This window comes from Notamacropus eugenii, chromosome 1 (genome assembly GCF_028372415.1).
Source record: "Notamacropus eugenii isolate mMacEug1 chromosome 1, mMacEug1.pri_v2, whole genome shotgun sequence".
In the NCBI taxonomy this organism is placed as follows: Eukaryota; Metazoa; Chordata; class Mammalia; order Diprotodontia; family Macropodidae; genus Notamacropus; species Notamacropus eugenii.
In genome coordinates this window covers 383423325-383442456 of record NC_092872.1, presented here as the reverse complement: position 1 = coordinate 383442456, position 19132 = coordinate 383423325, and positions in this window count along the sequence as shown.

Genomic DNA, 19132 nt, shown 5'->3' with positions numbered 1-19132 from the left:
CCCGGATGTCTTTCTTTTAAAAAGAGGAAAGGATACAATGGGACAGATGAAAAAGAACTAGTACTGAGAGCGGGGATTCCCTTTTGGTTGATAATAATGAGTTCTCATGTTGAACCAAGCTTCCTGTCCTATCTCTCCCCAACCCTTATCCCAGACCATCTATATTCTTGAGAATGGACCTTCTGCCTGGGCTTCAATTCTGCAACTGTTTGGTGTAACTTCAACTCCATGGTTTGGACTATGATCACTTCTTTGCTCTCTTTACCGTATCTTCTCCCACACAGTTCCCTCTTTCTGCCCAGGAGAACAGCCGGCTGCTTCTGAAAGTCTGTGAACTCTTTCCTGTCCAATGCCAGAGCATGATTTCACAGCTACAGCATCCAAAATCACAGAACGTTAGAGTTGGAAGGGACAATAACAACAATAATTATTATTATTATTTATTATTATTGCTAACATTTGTATAAAGCTTTAAGATTTGCAAAGTACTTTGCAAATATTATTTCATTGAATCCTCACAATAACTGTGAGAGGTAGGTGCTATTATTATTTCCATTTTGTAGGGGAGGAAATGGAGGTGGACAGAGGTTAAGTGACTTGCCTAAGGTCAAATAGCTTATAGTTCACTAAGGCCAGATTTGAACTCAGATCTTCCTGATTCCAGGTCCAACATTATCTGCTGTAACACCTAGAGGTCAACCAATCCCATTCCTCATTGCAGATGAGGAAATTGAGGCCCAGAGAGGTAAAGTTAGTTGACCAAGGTCACACAGGGAACTAATTGTAGAAGTAGATCTGTTAGTCTATTATTTCCACTCAAATATACTGACTCTTTAAGATCCTTTTCTTCTAAAATATTCTGCGGTTCTATGAAAACATTCTGTATCCTTAAAGTACATTCACTACAGCCAGTCACGTCTTGTGTGCCCTTGGTACCATCCTACACCATTTGCCCTCTTCAGCCATTTGAGAGCTGTCCATGCTTATTCAACTATACCAAGTGGTCGTTGCAATCAACTTTGCCCATGACCAATATACATGCACTCTTTTGAGAATTGCATCCACCAAAAATACAGTAGAAAAGTGAATTGACTTTGGAAATAAGAAGAAAATTTTGGGCTTCAAGGTCCCACTATCAAGATAGCAGCAGGAGCTGTATTCTCAAATCTGGCAGGTCACCAAAAGTCAGTCTTTGCAAATGAAGGAAAATGCTCAGCCACGTTTTGAGCCAGATCACACTTTAAGTTCCCATTGCCAAGGTCCCTTGCCTCCCTCTCTTTCTCTCTAGTTCCCACTCACCCACACATCTAAGAGAGCACATACTGTTCATAGCTTAGCACCTTCCCACACAGAAGCCAACCCAAGCCTGACAAGATTGGCTCCCACTCCTTCTCTGATCCCTTGTAGGAATGGTGTTTGTTTTTGCCGTCTGGGTTGGATTTGAAAACTTTCCTCCTCCACATGACATTTCTACACCAGTAGGCAAGGAATGTCTTCCACCTTCAATAGCTAGAAGGAAAGAGACAGCCCCACATATTCCAGTGGGGTGGCTGTTAAACCAGCTCTAGAATTTGAAGAAGTGGTACATGTGTTGGAGCCTGACCATTTTTTGTGGGGGGGAAAAATAGAACATTAAGACTGGAAAAGACATCATAAAATAGAATGTAAGAACTAGAAAGGATTTCTGAGTAGAGAATATAGACAGTAGGGTTACAAGATATCTTAGACTATTGAACATGGAATGTTGGGACCATAGATTTAGAGCTGAAAGGAACCAGAATATGAGGCCGGAAGAGACCACAGAACACAGAAGAGCAGAACTCAAGAGATCTTAGAACATAGAATGTCAAAGCTCAAAGGGATCTAAAAAAATCATCTGGTCCAATATCTATCTTTTAAAAAGGAAGAGACTGAGGTCCAGTGAGAAATGTATGAGTTACCCAAGGTCAAACAAATTGCCTTTGGTGACTTTTAGTCTGGAATACTTTTCACTATATTATACAATCTCCCTCCCTACATCCTTTTCCCTCGGCATACGGGCAACAAAGAATGATATTTGAATCTAATAAACTAAGTCCTACTAATGTGTTACCTCTCGCAGGTAAAAGTGCCTAGATCCTTCAAGAAATGACCCCAAATGCTGCGGATTTCCTGCCAAATATAATAACTTATAATTGGATAGTATTTAAGAGTTCAGACTATCTCTTTTGATCCTAAAGATAACTCTGTGAGGTAGGTAATATAAGTGTTATCCTCATTGTACAGATGAGGAAATTGAGACTCAGAGAGTCACCAACTTGCCCACCATTATAAGGACAAGAAGTCGTTCCCAGTCTTCAGATTCTAAGCCCAGTGCCCTTTGCACTACTTTTAGTCAAGCCAAATCTACAATAGAGGAGGTATCACAGTGAAGTAATAAGATTGTATTGCCATATGAATTCAGAGGGGAAATGATGAATAAATGAATGAGTATTTACTATGAACTTACTATCTGCCAAGCACTGAGGAATACAAATGCAAGATGAAAGGGAAGGGAACAACATTTATTGAGCTGTGTGCTAGGCACTGTACTAAGCTAAGTGTTTTACAAATATTATCTCATTTGATGCAAAAGTGAAGGTGTTCTCTACCTTTACAGGGTTTACATTCTAATGGGAGAGACAATGCATATAGGATAGCGATGTCAAAGGAGGGAAATCTTGCTTTGGAAGATTATTGGTAGATGGATAAACTCCACAAGCAACTGACAGCATTGATTTGATTATAGAAAAGTAGAATCTAGAGCATAGCACTGAGGCAGCATGGTGAAGAGATAGTCGCATAGTGAAATGAATTGTTGCTAGAGTCAGTGTTAGATGTAGTATGTGACCAAGTCAATTAATTATGGTGGGCCCCCAAGGTGAGAGCACCAGGCATGAGAACTTTTCATCTATCAGAGCTTGGTTTCTGGTCTGGGCAGCATGACGGCTGGTGAGGACATGGCCAGAGACTGACTAAAGATCCTTATGAACTGGGCTGACCTTCATAGAGGAGGTAGGCTTTAGAGAATAGACTGAATTTGTTTAGGCAGAGAGAAGGTAGGAAAGTTTCCTGGGAGGGTATGATATAAGCCAAAGTAACTGACAGAGGTCAGTTTTGAAAGAAGAGGCAAAGTGGCTTGTCCAAAAAACATACAAAGTTAATGGCAGTGTCAGGTCTCTTCAGAATAAATCTCTTCATTCCAAATCCAGGACTGTTTTTACTATACCACACTGAATATTTGAATATACATGTTGCTGCCACTTCTAATGCTCAGAATTTTCTGTTCCTGTAAATTAATTTGATGAATGAATTAAGCTAATAATTGCCTAATTTCCACAAACTGTCTCTTGATGCAACAGACAGACCTATCATCTCTCATGGGGAGACAAGGAGGAGGTAGTGGAGGTACAGGAGGAATTGAAGGGAGAAGCAGAGTTACGTTGTTTATATAATCTTGGTTAATTTAATTAAATTTTGATAGAAAGGACTCAAATGCACCAATAGTTGCCATCCACTTCCCCTCCAGACTACATCTCCACACAGCTAATGACTTCTGTCTTTGATGGATGAGACCATAAAACATGGGGTGGGGAAGTCCCTCTGGAGAAAGGCCTTCTTATGCTGCCAGCAAAACTCTAATTTCCAATTCCCTGAAGTCTGGGGTCTCTGCTCCCTGGCATTCTTGAATGATGTTATAATAACCCCTCACGTTTAATGCTTTCAGAGTACTTTCATATGCATTATCTCAAGGCATAACATCATAACAACCCTATAAAATAGGTGGGACAGGTATAATTATCCTCATTTTATTAATGATGAAACTGAGGCACAGTTTAAGTTACATGCCCAATTTCCCATATCTAAGACATGATCAAATCATGGCAGGGATTCAGATCTCCTGTTTTTTTAAATATATTTTTATTTCCAAACTTACTAGCTAGGAGATCTCAGAATATAGAACTCTAGCTGATATTGACAAGTCTCAGAATGGAATCAAGCTTCCATTCTTTTCCTGCTGTGTTTCTGACTCTGGAGCTTCAACACCATGACTCTGCCTTCTCATCCTTCCACCATGCCAGTACTCTTCTCCCATCAGTGAGCTTCTTCTAAGGGGGCTCCCATTGTGGGGATAGGCTTAGACTAATCAAACTTCATTCCCCTCCTGGCTGTGCTTTTGGCTTTCAGTTCTTCAACCCAGTGTCTCCTTTTTGACCTCTCTGCTCTACTTACCCTTTAAGTTCCCTTTTGTGTGTTGTCTTTCCCATTAGAATGTAAGCTCCTCAAGAATGTAAGCAGGAATTATCTTTCGTTTTGCTTGTATTTATATCCTTCCCAGCTTAGTGCAGTGATTAGCTCATGATAAGGGTTTAATAAATTCTTGTTGCCTGCTCCTCTGCCTTTTTCTGGCCTTCTGGAAGGTATGGGAAGGAAAGGAAAAATCTCTTGGATGCTAATAATACTTGGAATAAAAAAACATTAAAGTTGGAAGGGATCTTAGAAACCATCTAATCCTACTTTTTCATTTTAGTTATTTTCATGGATAAAATATGAAGGGGAAAAGGAAAGTTTGTACTAGATAATCTATCTCTAGAATGCCTTCCAACTCTAGGATTTTGTGATATTATGGTTATATATGAGAGAGAGACAGACAGACAGACAGAGACAGACAGAGACAGAGACAGAGAGACAGAGACATACTGACAGAGAGACAGAGAGATATTCTGAGTCACACAACAAGTGCATGGCAAAATACCTGTGTGACCTTGGACAAGTCAACTCCACATCTCTAGACCTTGGTTTATTCATCTCTAAAATGAGAGAGTTAGATAACATGGCCACTAATGTCTCTTTCAGCTCTTAATCTATGAGTTTAATCATCATTGTTGTTTTTGTGTTCTCTTTTTGCTTTGATTTGTGTCTTAAACCAGGAAGATCAGCAGACAGGAGAACATAAAGGAAGGGGTACAATATAAAAGACTCAGGCCTAAGTCATATTCTGAGATCATCAGTCACTGACAGGCCTGTGTGAAAAGGTGTTAATTTGAGCAAAGAAATGGACATAGCTATTTTCCCCCTAAAGCAATACATCAAGTTAGTCCCCTTGGCACCTCATGTGTTGGCAAACTGTCTGAGAAGCACAAAATTGGATTCCATGGTTCTAGGGAAGCTCAGACAGGAGAAAGGTACAAAAGGATTTATTAGTCTGAGTACATAAAATACCTCCTACTAAATTTGTTATGAGCTTCTTTTCTGCCCCAATCCCCCAGGGTCACTGCAGTCCTGACCTAGAGCATAGGCTAACAGCTTGCCAAATAAAACTTCGGTAAGCACTGAGGAGGCAGGTTTCTAAGATTTCTTGCTATAGGACTTGAAGTCAGAAGGCCTGGGTTCAAGTTCCGGCTTTTCCCATTAGTAACTCTATTGTGTGACTGAGCAGCCCGTGGCACCTCTCCAAACCTCTGTTTCCTTATTTCTAAAATAAAAATAGTGATATTTGCCTTCCCTCCCTTCTAGGGTTACTCATTGGAATGAAAGCATTTTGTAAACCACCACAAGTTACACAGAAATGTGAGCAATCAATATTATTACATGGAAGTAGCCTAGTTCCGATCTGACTTTCCAGATTTCCCTTCTACTTCCTACAAAAACCTCTGTTTCAAAAACCTTGCCAAAATGCCATCATTTGCTTCTTTTGTTCAGAATACTATGCCAAGGCCCCATGTTAGGAAACAGACAAAAGTAATATTTTATAATACCTTATGCTTTCTTGCCTCTATATGTTTGTTCATGTTATTTGCCCTGTTTTGCATGCCATCCCCATTCCTTTTTAATTTTCCAAACCATTAACATTCTCTAAGATCCAACTTGAAGTCTTCCTTTTCCCTGAATTCTTCTCTGATTAGTCCCATTTACACTGATTCCTTCAGCCTATTGACTCATAAGGATCTAATTCTCTGCACCATTCACTAGGTACCTAATTATATATAGCCACATCTCTTGTATTGCTTGTTGTATTGCATTATTATTTCATCTTTGTGCTATTAATTTTTAATATTACTATTTCTTGTCTTCACATTCAGAGGTAAGGTGGTATGGTGGACAAGCGTTGGATTGGAAAGCAGAAACAGAATTAAATCACAACCTTTTGCAGGTCCAGTCTATGCTTATCTGCCAACTACAAACTTCCCTCATAGAATTTCTTCCAGGAAACAAGAGCCTGGGCAGCTGCCAGTGCCTTGAAACTTCACAAGTGGCATGTTCTCTCAAGAGAGATCTACAGAGTCCAACATCCTTGCAGAGGACCTGACACCTAAGGATTCTGACTGTAGGTCAGTTAGGCAAAGGCATCCTAATTGGGAAGCCCACAGCTCCCAGACATTGGTCCTGGTTCTGCCCTCTGATGGGCCAGTGCAACAAGTTTAATGATCCCTTTAGTGTTTGCTAGCCCTTCAGATATCTATAAGATCATAAAGACTGTGTTATGAATGGATGGCTAATCTGCATCAGTGAAAGGGGTTCCACAACAGAGAGCTCCTAAGAGTAAAGAAGTAATAGGTCAGAGAAAGAAAGAAAAAGAGAAAGGAAGGAACAGAGGAGAGAAAGGAAAGATGGAAGGAAGGGAAAAGAGACAAGAAAAAAAGGAAAAAGAAAAGAGAAAGAAAGGAGAAAGCAAAGAGAAGAGAGAAAGAAAGAAAAAATAAAGAGAAAGGAAGACAGAAAGAAAGAAAGGAAAGATGGAAGGTAAAAGACAAGAAAAGAGAAAAAGAGAAAGAAATAAGGAAAGAAAAGAGAGAAAGGAAGAAAAAAGAGAAGGAAAGGAAGAAAAAGACAAAGAAAGGAAAGAAGGAAGAAAGAAAGATTGCTATGTAGTTACAACAGATAGTATTTAGAGCTGAAAGTAACCTTAGACATTTTCTAGTCCAATATTCCCATCACTACTGTACAGAGGAAACAGAGAACCCAGCGAGGTGAAGTCACTTCAACCCAGGACTAACCATTCCAATATTCTTTCCACTGTACCATAGTCATCAAAGACATTGATCATGTTCCTGCCACTACCTTCAAGCCTTCTCTTCCCCAAGCCAAACATCCCCAATTCCCACAGCCAATTCTGGGGACGCTGTTGTTTCCAGGTCCCTTGACATCCTGGTTCCCTTCTTTTAAATCCACTACAAGCATATTGCTGTTCTTCCCCAAATGTGAGGCCCCAAACTGGACCTAAGATCACAAATTATTGATACACAATCAGTCACATAGAGGCAGAGGCCCAGACAGTGCAATGTGGCACAACAGAAAGAGCATGTAGAGTCACAGGACTCTAGGTTCCAATCCTCTGTCTGATGTTTGCTACCAGTGTGACCTTCAGTGATCTCATTTGTAAAATGGGAAGGTTGGGTTAGGTGTTCTCTGAGGTCACTGCCAGCTCTAGAACTGTGATCATAAGTGATGTAGAAAGACTGTACATACCCATAAGGTCAAGGTGCCATGTTCCCCAGAACATCTCTGACCCAGCCTCCCTCTGGTGGTATCCCTCTATACTTCCTCATTAGCCCTCCCCATACATCATCCCTGCTTACTTGGATGGATTTGCAATCTCACCAATATGGATGCTCCTTCCAACAATATGGGATCAAATTCCAACTATGCCTTTTCATCCTGACTGACCCTTACCCTGATCCTGCAAGAGGGCTTGAGGACTTCCGCTAGATCTCATGACACTGTGTGAATACCATGCAATGAGGTGTGCAAGCCATCTGTTCATCCAGTTCCACCTTGCTCTTGCTGAGTAACTGACTCATCTCCCTTTCTTTCTTTTCCATCTCTCTCTGAGTCACTGAAAGGACAATGGAAAAGGTCATGGTAGATGTTAGTAGCCTACAGTATATTACCAATGAAGAATCATTCCTCTGAAATGGGAGGACAGAGAAAAAGAGCCTAAACCCTTGAGGAGCAAATGGGTTTGGTAATACGTTAATTGGAGAAGAGTTTCTTTAGAACAGCAGGGGCCCATGCATTTGTCATCTCCCTCCCTTCTTAGCAAAATCACCTTCCCTAAATTACAAATGAACGCTCTTAGGCTAATGCCAAAGAATCATTGGAAATGATCCTTCTCCCACGAGTCATCCCTAAGCCCACTGAGCTGAAGAATCTCTGCTGGGCCCCCATACAGATCCTTGCTCAGCCGTGTCCTACCTGCTTCATCTTGAGCCCCCAGTGAATGGACAGCAGGTCTAAAGAAACTTTCAAGTTTAGTTGAGGAGTGAATGATTGTGGGCCTGCCTCAGACTCTGACATAGTTCAGTCACAAAACATTCTGCCTTGCCTCCTTTTCTAGGTCCTATACATTCTTCCTTGTCACTGCTACTGTCAGTGTCTCTGAGGCATCACAGCAATTGGGTGTGTCTGCAGGTATATATATATTTATATGTGTGTGTGTGTATACATATACATACATGTGTATTCAGGAGATAGCCTTATGTAGAAAAGAGAGCTGTAGTTTGGGTGTCATAGGCTCATATTCCAAAGAAACAGAAGGAACCTCAGACATCATCTAGTCTAACTTTCTCATTTTACAGGTGAGGAAATGAGGTCTGATGAGGTTACAAGTGATTTGGGTAATAAATAGGATTTAATATAACCTAGCATTACACAGTACCTTAAAGTTTGCCAAGCATTTCACAAATGTTATCTCATTTGATCCTCACAACAACCCTGTAAGGTAGATAATATGATTATTCCCCATTTTACAAAGAGGAAACTAAGGCAGACAGAGGTTGTGATTTAACCAGGATCACACAGCTGGTAAGTATCTGAGGTTGGATTTTCACTTGGGTCTTCCTGACTCCAGGTTCACCATTGTGTCATCTGTCTTCCGAGTTGATTTCTGGTCTTCTGATTCTAAATTCGCTGTTCCTTCTACTATACCAAGAGATCTTGGTGCCATTCCCTGCTCTGCAATTTGCTAGCTGTAGAAACCTATGCAACTCATTTCCTCTCTCTGTGCCTAAATTTCTTTGCCTGTGAAATTATTTTAACATTATCATTATTATTTGTTATAATTATTAAATATTGAGAAGCAGCCTGGTGTGGTACACAGATAGTGATGGAGTAAGAAAAAATCAGGTTCAAGTCTTGCTTCTGACATTTATGATGCCTGTGAGCAAGTGACCTAACCTTTTCAAGCCCTAAGGCATTCTCTTCGACTACAAGTTTCAATCAATCAATAAACATTTACTAAGTGCCTATTATGTGTCAGGCACTGTGCGAATTGCTAGGGATACAAAAAGAGGTAAAATTCCTTCATTCAATGAATTAAAGTAAAATTAAAATAATTTTAAAAAAACAAACACAAGAGAGTGCTTACCCTCAAGGACCCTATAATCTAACATTTATATCTGAATTGTTGCTCAGGAGAGGGAGTTTCCTTCCAACACTAATGAAATCAAAGGTCTGAACCTACCCCCCCTAATAAAAAATATTACACAAAAAACCCCTAAGTATTCATTTTAAAAAGACTTTGAATTTTACAAAGCACTTTCTTCAACAGAAATATAGGGTATAAGAATTAAGCCTATTTTACCAACATATGAAGTAAAGCTCAGAGTGGTCAGGATTGGGAAAGTGCTTTTTTCATATAAATATGAACTCTATCACCTCATCTACTTTGGTCCTCCTTTTATAAATGAAGGAAAATCCTCAATAAAAAGAAGGTGAGGGGGGCAGAGCCAAGATGGCAGAGTAGAAAGACGCACATACGCTACCTCCAAACCCACTGCCCATAAAATACCTGTAGAGAAAAGAATCACCAGCGAATTCTGGAGCAGCAGAAGCCACAGAATGGAGCGGACGAGATTTCTGCTCCAGAGAGCCTGAAAACCTCTCGCAAAAGGTCCCTCGAGCCCCGGACCCGGAGCAGAGCCCAACCCTGCCTCAGTGGCACAGCGCCAAAAGGAGCAGATCCGAGCAGGCTTCAGGGACGGAATCTCCAACAGCCGCGCGGGTCCCTCCACCCACAGGTGACAAGGGTTGGTGAGAGGGTCTCTTTGGTGGGTCGAGAGGAGAGTGGGGTGCCCCCATAGCTCAGGCCCCATCGGGAGGTGGCAGCGGAGGCGGGAGCAGACCAGGGCTCCCCAAGCAGGCAGGACCCTGGATACATTGTTGAAGGTCTCTGCATAAACCCCCTGAGGGAACTGAGCCCGTGAGCCTGCCCTGCCCTGACTTGAGCACCTGAACTTAATCTCACACTGAACAGCAGCCCTGCCCCTGCCCAAAGCCCTGAGGCTGGGAAGCAGCATTTGAATCTCAGACCCCAAGTGCTGGCTGGGCGGATCTGGAAGTGAGGTGGGGCTGGAGAGGACACTCAGAAGTCAAGTCACTGGCTGGGAAAATGCCCAGAAAAGGGAAAAAAAAAATAAGATTATAGAAGGTTACTTTCTTGGTGAACAGGCATTTCCTCCCTTCCTTTCTGATGAGGAAGAACAATGCTTACCATCAGGAAAAAATGCAGAAGTCAAGGCTTCTGTGTCCCAGCCCACCCAATGGGCTCAGGCCATGGAAGAGCTCAAAAAGGATTTTGAAAATCAAGTTAGAGAGGTGAAGGAAAAACTGGGAAGAGAATTGAGTGACATGCAAGCAAAGCATGAAAAACAAGTAAACACCCTGCTAAAGGAGACCCAAAAAAATGCTGAAGAAAATAATACCTTTAAAAATAGGCTAACTCAATTGGCAAAGGAGGTTCAAGAAGCCAATGAGGAGAAGAATGCTTTCAAAAGCAAAATTAGCCAAATGGAAAAGGAGATTCAAAAGCTCACTGAAGAAAATAGTTCTTTCAAAATTAGAATGGAACAGATGGAGGCTAATGACTTTATGAGAAACCAAGAAATCACAAAACAAAACCAAAAGAATGAAAAAATGGAAGATAATGTGAAATATCTCATTCGAAAAACAGAATAGATCCAGGAGAGACAATTTAAAAATTATGGGACTACCTGAAAGCCATGATCAAAAAAAGAGCCTAGACATCATCTTTCATGAAATTATCAAGGAAAACTGCCCTGAGATTCTAGAACCAGAGGGCAAAATAAGTATTCAAGGAATCCACAGATCACCGCCTGAAAGAGATCCAAAAAGAGAAACTCCTAGGAACATTGTGGCCAAATTCCAGAATTCCCAGGTCAAGGAGAAAATATTGCAAGCAGCTAGAAAGAAACAATTCAAGTATTGTGGAAATACAATCAGGATAACACAAGATGTAGCAGCTTCCACATTAAGGGATCAAAGGGCGTGGAATAGGATATTCCAGAAGTCAAAGGAACTAGGACTAAAACCAAGAATCACCTACCCAGCAAAACTGAGTATAATACTTCAGGGGAAAAATTGGTCTTTCAATGAAATAGAGGACTTTCAAGCATTCTTGATGAAAAGACCAGAGATGAAAAGAAAATTTGACTTTCAAACACAAGAATGAAGAGAAGCATGAAAAAGTAAATAGCAAAGAGAAGTCATAAGGGACTTTACTAAAGTTGAACTGTTTACATTCCTACATGGAAAGACAATATTTGTAACTCTTGAAACTATTCAGTATCTGGGTACTGGGTGGGATTACACACACACACACACATGCACATGCACATGCACACACACATAGAGATAGAGTGCACAGAGTGAATTGAAGAGGATGGGATCATCTCTTAAAAAAATGAAATCAAGCAGTGAGAGAAAAATATATTGGGAGGAGAAAGGAAGAAATGGAATGGGGCAAAATATCTCTCATAAAAGAGGCAAGCAAAAGACTTATTAGTGGAGGGATAAAGAGGGGAGGTGAGAGAAAAACATGAAGTTTACTCTCATCACATTCCACTAAAGGAAGGAATAAAATGCACACTCATTTTGGTATGAAAATCTATCTTACAATACAGAAAAGTGGGGGATAAGGGGATAAGCAGGGTGGGGGGGATGATGGAAGGGAGAGCATGGGGAGGAGGGAGCAATTTGAGGTCAACACTCATGGGGAGGGACAGGATCAAAAGAGAGAACAGAAGTAATGGGGGACAGGATAGGATGGAGAGAAATATAATTAGTTCTTACACAACACTACTATTATGGAAGTCATTTGCAAAACTACACAGATATGGCCTATATTGAATTGCTTGCCTTCCAAAGGGAAGGGGTGGGGAGGGAGGGAGGGCAGATTGGCAGACAGGGGCAATTAGAACGTTCGGTGTTTTGGGGTGGGGGGAGGGGACAAAAGGGGAGAAAATTTGGAACCCAAAATTTTGTGAAAATGAATGTTAAAAGTTAAATAAATAAATAAATTTAAAAAATAAAAAATAAAAAGAAGGTGACCAGCCCAAGGACACCCAGTGAGTTAGTGGCCTGGTCAGAATGGTCTCTTGATTCCCAGACCAATGGTCTTTCCATATTATAATGCAGATACTTTTTTCTCTTCTCTTAGTTATGGCAGCACGTATATCTCAAATCATCATGAATTTAGAATGTGTTACAGTATTTAATTTACTTCTACAATAATACCACCTTGATTAAGAATTTAAAGCATTTTCAAATTCTTGACCTCATCTAATCCTCCAAATCATCATAGAGTAAGAGGGAGTATTTTGCTATCCCCATTTTATAAGTAAGAAAACTGAGCCTCAGAGTAGCTAAGGGATTTGTCCAAGGCCACACAGCTGATGGAGATTATAGGTCTTCTATTTCCTACTCCAGTGTTCTTTGCACTTTATTATCCAACACACAGAGGAATAAATACTGAAAGAAATAGCAGCTGTTTAACCGATTGACTGATTTGAATGACACCCCATGTTGGATGTACAGTAAGCAAATCAACTGGGAAAGAGGGACAACTGGAGAGAAAACAAAGTATGAAGTCTAATGTAGCAAAAGTGTTCTAGTTATAACCTTTGCTGGGTTTTCACAGTCAAAGAATTCGTCAACTAGTGATGAATTCTACATACTTATCCAGGCTGGACCTCAGATGGCACATTCACTGTGCCATCAAACTACTCCAATGTATATGTTAGCTAGTAGCTAACATAGATATATGACACTTTAAGATTTGCAAGGTGCTTTATATACCATTCCACAATGGAGAAAGAGATACTTTCCCAAATCCACCAACACCCAATTTTATGGAGTATCTTGGACTGTTCTTGGAGAATCCCGAGAAAAAGAAGGAAGTGAAAAAAAGAAAAAGGTTGAGAAGAGGAGATAATAAAATGGCAAAGGCTTTGAATAAGAGTGCTCTGCTGGTCAGTGTCTCTCCTTCCCTGTCAATTCCACAGGAACCTTTATAGACATCAGCATCTATTAACCTATAGTTATCACATATTATGCTGCATAACAGTATTCATGGACACGTTGGATGACACATAGCAGGCTTCCAATCAGTGTGTTACTCAGGCCCTGGAAATATATAACATAGAGAAGGGCATAGCCTATATTAAGGAGGAATGTAGCAAGAAGTACAACCCCCTGGTACTGCATTGCGGGGAGAAGTTCTCAAAGTTCCATGACGCATGAGACCAAGCACATCAGCTACTGCTACCTGGACCAAATTGTCATTTTTCTGTTCAAGTCTGATTAGAGCATGAATGATCCTGTCTACCTAGTGATTCATCCAAATAACAAGAACTGCAGCTTAAATTTCAAATGCTAAAAACTTATATCTTCAGCCTTGCCAAGGGAACGTTTTGATCCTAATGCCTTTATTTATGTCATTGTTATATATGGCATCCTATGTTCTAGTTTATTATGATTACTAATGTAACTAGCAAAAGACTTTAGATTTGTATTTATTTTCTATTCTATGGTCCCATCCTTTTTCTCTACCAAAATCTAGTTCCTCTTTTTTGCAAATGAACCTATTGGAGATATGTGTGTATATGTGTGTGTGTGTGTGTGTGTGTGTGTGTGTGTTACCTGTAAGGGAAAAAAAGTGAGAGGAGCATCTGTAGTTACTTCCTCCATCTTGGCACCATATAGCCTTTTACCTGAGTCTAGCACCTAGCTGGCCACCAGCCTATGCTCCTCTGGGCTTCCCCATAAAGATGCTGAGAACCAGTGGCCATTGTAACAGCTGCTGCTCTTAACAGCTCAGTTGATGCTGGACTGAGAAAGACTGTACCCAGTTGGTGCCATGCTGTGGAGCCAGGTTTGGTGAGATGTCTCCAGCACCACTTATAGACAATATTCCTCTCTTGGGACTCTGAGCCAGAGAAGAATGCAACTGCTCCAACTTCTCTCCAGCAGAGGAAGGAGCTATAACAGCCAACTCCTTGCTGCAATTAGCAGTGTCCTATACTCCCTGTGTATACCCACAGACTGTTCCCCTCTCCTCTGTTCCTTTCTTCTCTACTGTTTACTCCCATTATTTTATAAAGAAATTAGCTGTTGCTATCCCTTGCTGGGTAATTAGTGTGGTCCATGGTGATGACAAAGGGGAGAGAGCGACAACATGAAAAAAAAAAGTACAGACCCTTCCAGGACATGGTATGAGCCAGGGAATGAGAGGTGGCAGAATAAGGATTTCTGCCTCCAGGAGATTCCAAATCTTTTTGGTTGCTCTACTATAGTATTCCTTAGCCAGTTCAAGGTGATACACAGAAACAAGTAAAGAGAGATGTCTAACATGAAGCAATGCCATGCTGGAAAGAGGGAAAATAGAATATTATTTAGAATCTTCTACCTCTGCATGACTGACTGGCTTTTCCTTCTAATGTCTACCTCACCTTATAACAGTAACTTACCAGTTGGTAAAGATATCCAGAGTGAGGGGTTCCCCTCCACCCTCTCATTCAGCACTTAAACCCATCACAGGTATTTTGTATTACAAGGGGAGATGTTAAATATTACAGGTAGTCCCACAGAATTGTTATTTGTCTCCCAAGATGACCACTCTGTGCAAAATATGTATGGGAGACCAGAAGCAAGTCTAACCCACCCTAAACCTTCCCCTTATACATGTTACACATGGAAAGAAAGCACTTTATTCTTGTTATACAAATATTATATATAATTTGATCCTGATAACATCCTGTGAGATATGTGCTATTATTATCTCAATTTTATAAATAAAGAAACTGAGACTGGCCAAGGTTAAGTGAGTTACTTGCCCAGGGTAAGTGAGACAGGCTTCAGGGACCTTCCTTGAGCCCAGCTCCAACACTATTCACTATGGTACTTAGCTTTCTCAACAGGAGCATCCATATCACACACATTAGTGAATTCAATAATGCTTTCAAGTATTAAAATGACCTCAGAGGAGAAAAGACTATCAAAAGAAATACTGAAAGAGGTAATGTGTGTGTGTGTGTGTGTGTGTGTGTGTGTGTATGTGTGGCTGCAAGTCTTTTTAAAAGTCTTTTCTGATATGAATGGCAGTTTTCCAAAAGAAGAAGTAAATTGTCAACAGCTATGTGAAAGAATGTTCCAAATCACTTATGATAAGAGGAATACAAATTAAAGCAAAGCTGAGATTTCACTTGACACCCTTCAGATTGCCATGACAGAAGATAGAAATGTTCAATGTTGGAGGGACTATAGGAGAACAGCCACACTAATGGACGGATGGAGAAGCTGAGAATGGGCCCAAAAATTCAGGGAAACAATCTGAAATTATACTTTAAAAAAAGTCACTAAATGGTATAATACTCTTTACTCAGTGATGCCATTATTAGGAATATACACGAAGAATATCAAAGACAAAGGAAAAAGTCTCATAAATACAAAAAATATTTATAGAAATACTTTTTATAGTAACAATGAACTAGGTGGGAAGTTAATGTCTATTGACCAGGAAATGGTTGCATATTGGGAAATGCAATATGTAATGAAATATTATTATGTCATTTGTTAATCAGTTCATTTCAGAAATGTCCAACTCTTTGCGACCTCATTTGGGATTTTCTTGACAAGGATACTGGAGTGATTTGTCATTTCCTTCTCCAATTCATTTTATAAATGAGTAACTAAAACAAACAGGGTTAAGTGACTTGCCCAAGGTCACACACTTAATAAGTGTCTGAGGCCAAATTTGAACTCAGGTTTTTGTAATTCCAGGCCTAGCACTCTATCTGCTGCACCACATAGTTGCCCATAATGTGTCATAAGAAACTGCAAAAACTACAAAAAAAAAAAATTGAGAAGGCTTGTGTATACTGATGCAGAGTAAAATAAAGAGAACTAGGAGAATAATGCATATGATAACCACAGTATTGTAAAAGAAAGCTTTGAAAGACTTCAGAACTCTGATCAATATGTGTTATCTTCTCTCATTAGAATGGAAGCACCTGGAGAACAGGGACTATCTTTCTGCTTGTGTTCTCAGTACACAATGCCTGGCACGTAGTAAGTGATTATAAATGCTTGTCTACTGACCAACTGACTTCAGAAGACTGATGGTGAAGAGTGCCTCACCCACTGGCAGAGGGAAAGTGGATTAGAAATGCAGAATGTGACAAAGGGTTTCAGACATGGCCAATGGGTTGATTTATTTTGCTTGATTACACTTATTTGTTTAAAAAAATAAGGGGGGGTGGGAGTTCTGATGTTGAGTCAATCAGTAAGCTCCCTCACTCAAAACAAAGTCAAGAGCAAGTCATGTCATCATTTCTCTGATGGCATGATCTTCTTTGTCAATGAAGGATGAACACACACACACACACTGTGTGCTAGGCACTATGTTAAACTCTGGGCATACAAAAAATGGTAAATGTTTAGAAATTTATAATTTTAAACAAGAAAATAACACCAAAATGGGGGTCATAAGCCTAGACTTTCTTCCACTGCATAGCCCTTTCCCTTTCCAAATGTGAAAGTTGGCTCAGATAATCACCCTGCCAGTCACAGGATACAAGAAACCCAAGGAGGTCTTAAAAGGGAAAATGAAAAGACAACAAAACAAAACATCAGTTTCTTCATCTTCAGAATTATAAAGATGGGTGCAATGATCTCCAAGTCTGTTCCCGCCATGACAATCTAAGCAGTCTTGACAGTCTTGTCAGTCTAGGCAGAGCCATGGCTAGAAATGTTTGTGCCTGGGATAAACACTACTATCCACATCTGGGACAAGCAGTCCTAATTCCTTCTATGGCGGAGGCATGCCCACCCCATGAAGAGGAAGGAGAGGCTCTGGTAAATCTTTGTGAGGTGGCTACCGGGAAGCTGTTGTACAGGAAACAGGGCAGGAAAGGGAAGAAGCTAGAATTCTCTCCAACCCAGCCCACTTCCAGCCTGATAACTTTCTCTCTTAACTAATTAGAACCTAATTTTTTCTTAACTGACAGCTAGGTAACACACTGGGCCTGGAGTTCAAATCCAGCCTCAGATATTTCCTAGCTGTGTAACCCCCTTGGCAAGTTACTTAACCCCTGTCTGCCTCGGGTTCCTCATCTATAAAATGGGAAAGTAATAGTACCTACCTCCCAGGGCTGTTGTAAGAATCAAATGAAATAATACTTGTAAAGTGCTTAGCACAATACCTGGCATGTAGCAGCGTTATAGAAAAGTTTATTCCCTTCTCCCACTTTTCTTAACTAGTTAGTAATTAGTCTTAATGATTAAACTGGATGGTAAGATTCCTTTGCTGCTAGAGGAACATGCAAATGCTATCAGTATCCCCAAAATTCAGAATCCCAGGTCAAAGCCCTTTTTGTTGGGGTTCTGGAGTCTCTTGCAGCTGATCTATCCTGTCATAAGTCTCTGACATTTTGTGTTCAAAGACCCCTTCCAATTCTGGCATTTGATGAGTCTATAACCACCTTTTTTCATGATGATTGATTCTGTTACAGAAAGTACCCCATTCCCCCTCTCCCAAATCAAAACAGACCACCTTCTAATTGCTAGATGTATAGCTTATCTTTTTTGTGTCTTTTTGGCAGTCTGGTAAAGCCTAAAGTCCTCTTAATACTTAAAACAAAATCTGTAGGATTAAAAAGAAACCAATTATATTGCACCAAAATATTTTTTAAACAGTTCCCAGGCTCCAGTTTAAGAACCTCTTATTATAAAGGGCCTTGAATAAGCCCAGATCTTTCCCATCCTTTTAACACAATGTTTATTAAAAGTCTACTGCATGCAATGCACCATGCAAGATGCTAGCCCTTCTCCATGTTAGTTGGGCTCTGGCACAAATGTACCAGGTTCAGTCTCATCTCCCAAATTCTTGACAATTTTGCCACCCCACCTCCCATGCAGGGAAGAAACACTGAGTCATCAGTTTCCACCAATGAAGAGTTCATGCAAATAGATTTGAGCCCCAAGTTACATTTTTTAAAGATCTAAAATTTCCTTAGGAAATTTGAAATAGATGAAGGTGCAAACTGGAACTGCTTTCCCAAAGAGCAAAACAAGATGCCTACTTTAAAAATAATTGGAAGTTTGCAAGAAGTTTTGAAAATCCTTCTTTTTAGACTCAGTTCTGCTTCCCCCTCCTCCCCACTGAGACACTTCACCCCTTCTGCCCTCTACCATCACTAAATGGAAGTTCCATCTTCATAGAACCACAGGGTCTAATCAGATGGCAGCTACTCTCCTACTGGAGGCAACAAGATACTGTGAAAAAACCTTATAAAAAAGAATTAAGGTCAGGAGAGTATGATATAATTCAGAAAGCACTGGATTTGGAATCAAAAGACCCCAGGTTTAAGTCTCAGCTCTGCCACTAGTTGTATGGGGTACCTTGAGCCTGTGTCACTAGGACTCTGGGCCTGATCTGTTAAATAAAGAGATTCAATAATTTGATGCCTAAGGCCCTTTCTAGCTCTAAAATATAGAGATCTTATTCTAGGCCTAGTTCAGACATTAACTCTCTGTGTGAACTTACTCGTGTCCCAGAATCAGAGATTCTCAGAAATAGAAGGAACCTCAGACAAACAGATTCGTGAATGAGAATCTCCCTCTATAACACACTTCACAGCCAAACATCCAGCCTTTACTTGAAGATTTTTCTTTGTATTTTTATTTATTTTATTTTTAATTTATGGAATAAAACAAGCATTTTTATAATGTAGTATAATAAAAAAAAAGATTGTGCATGAAACTACAGATCTATTATGTATAACTTGTTATTCCTTTTAAATATGTAATAAAGTTATCA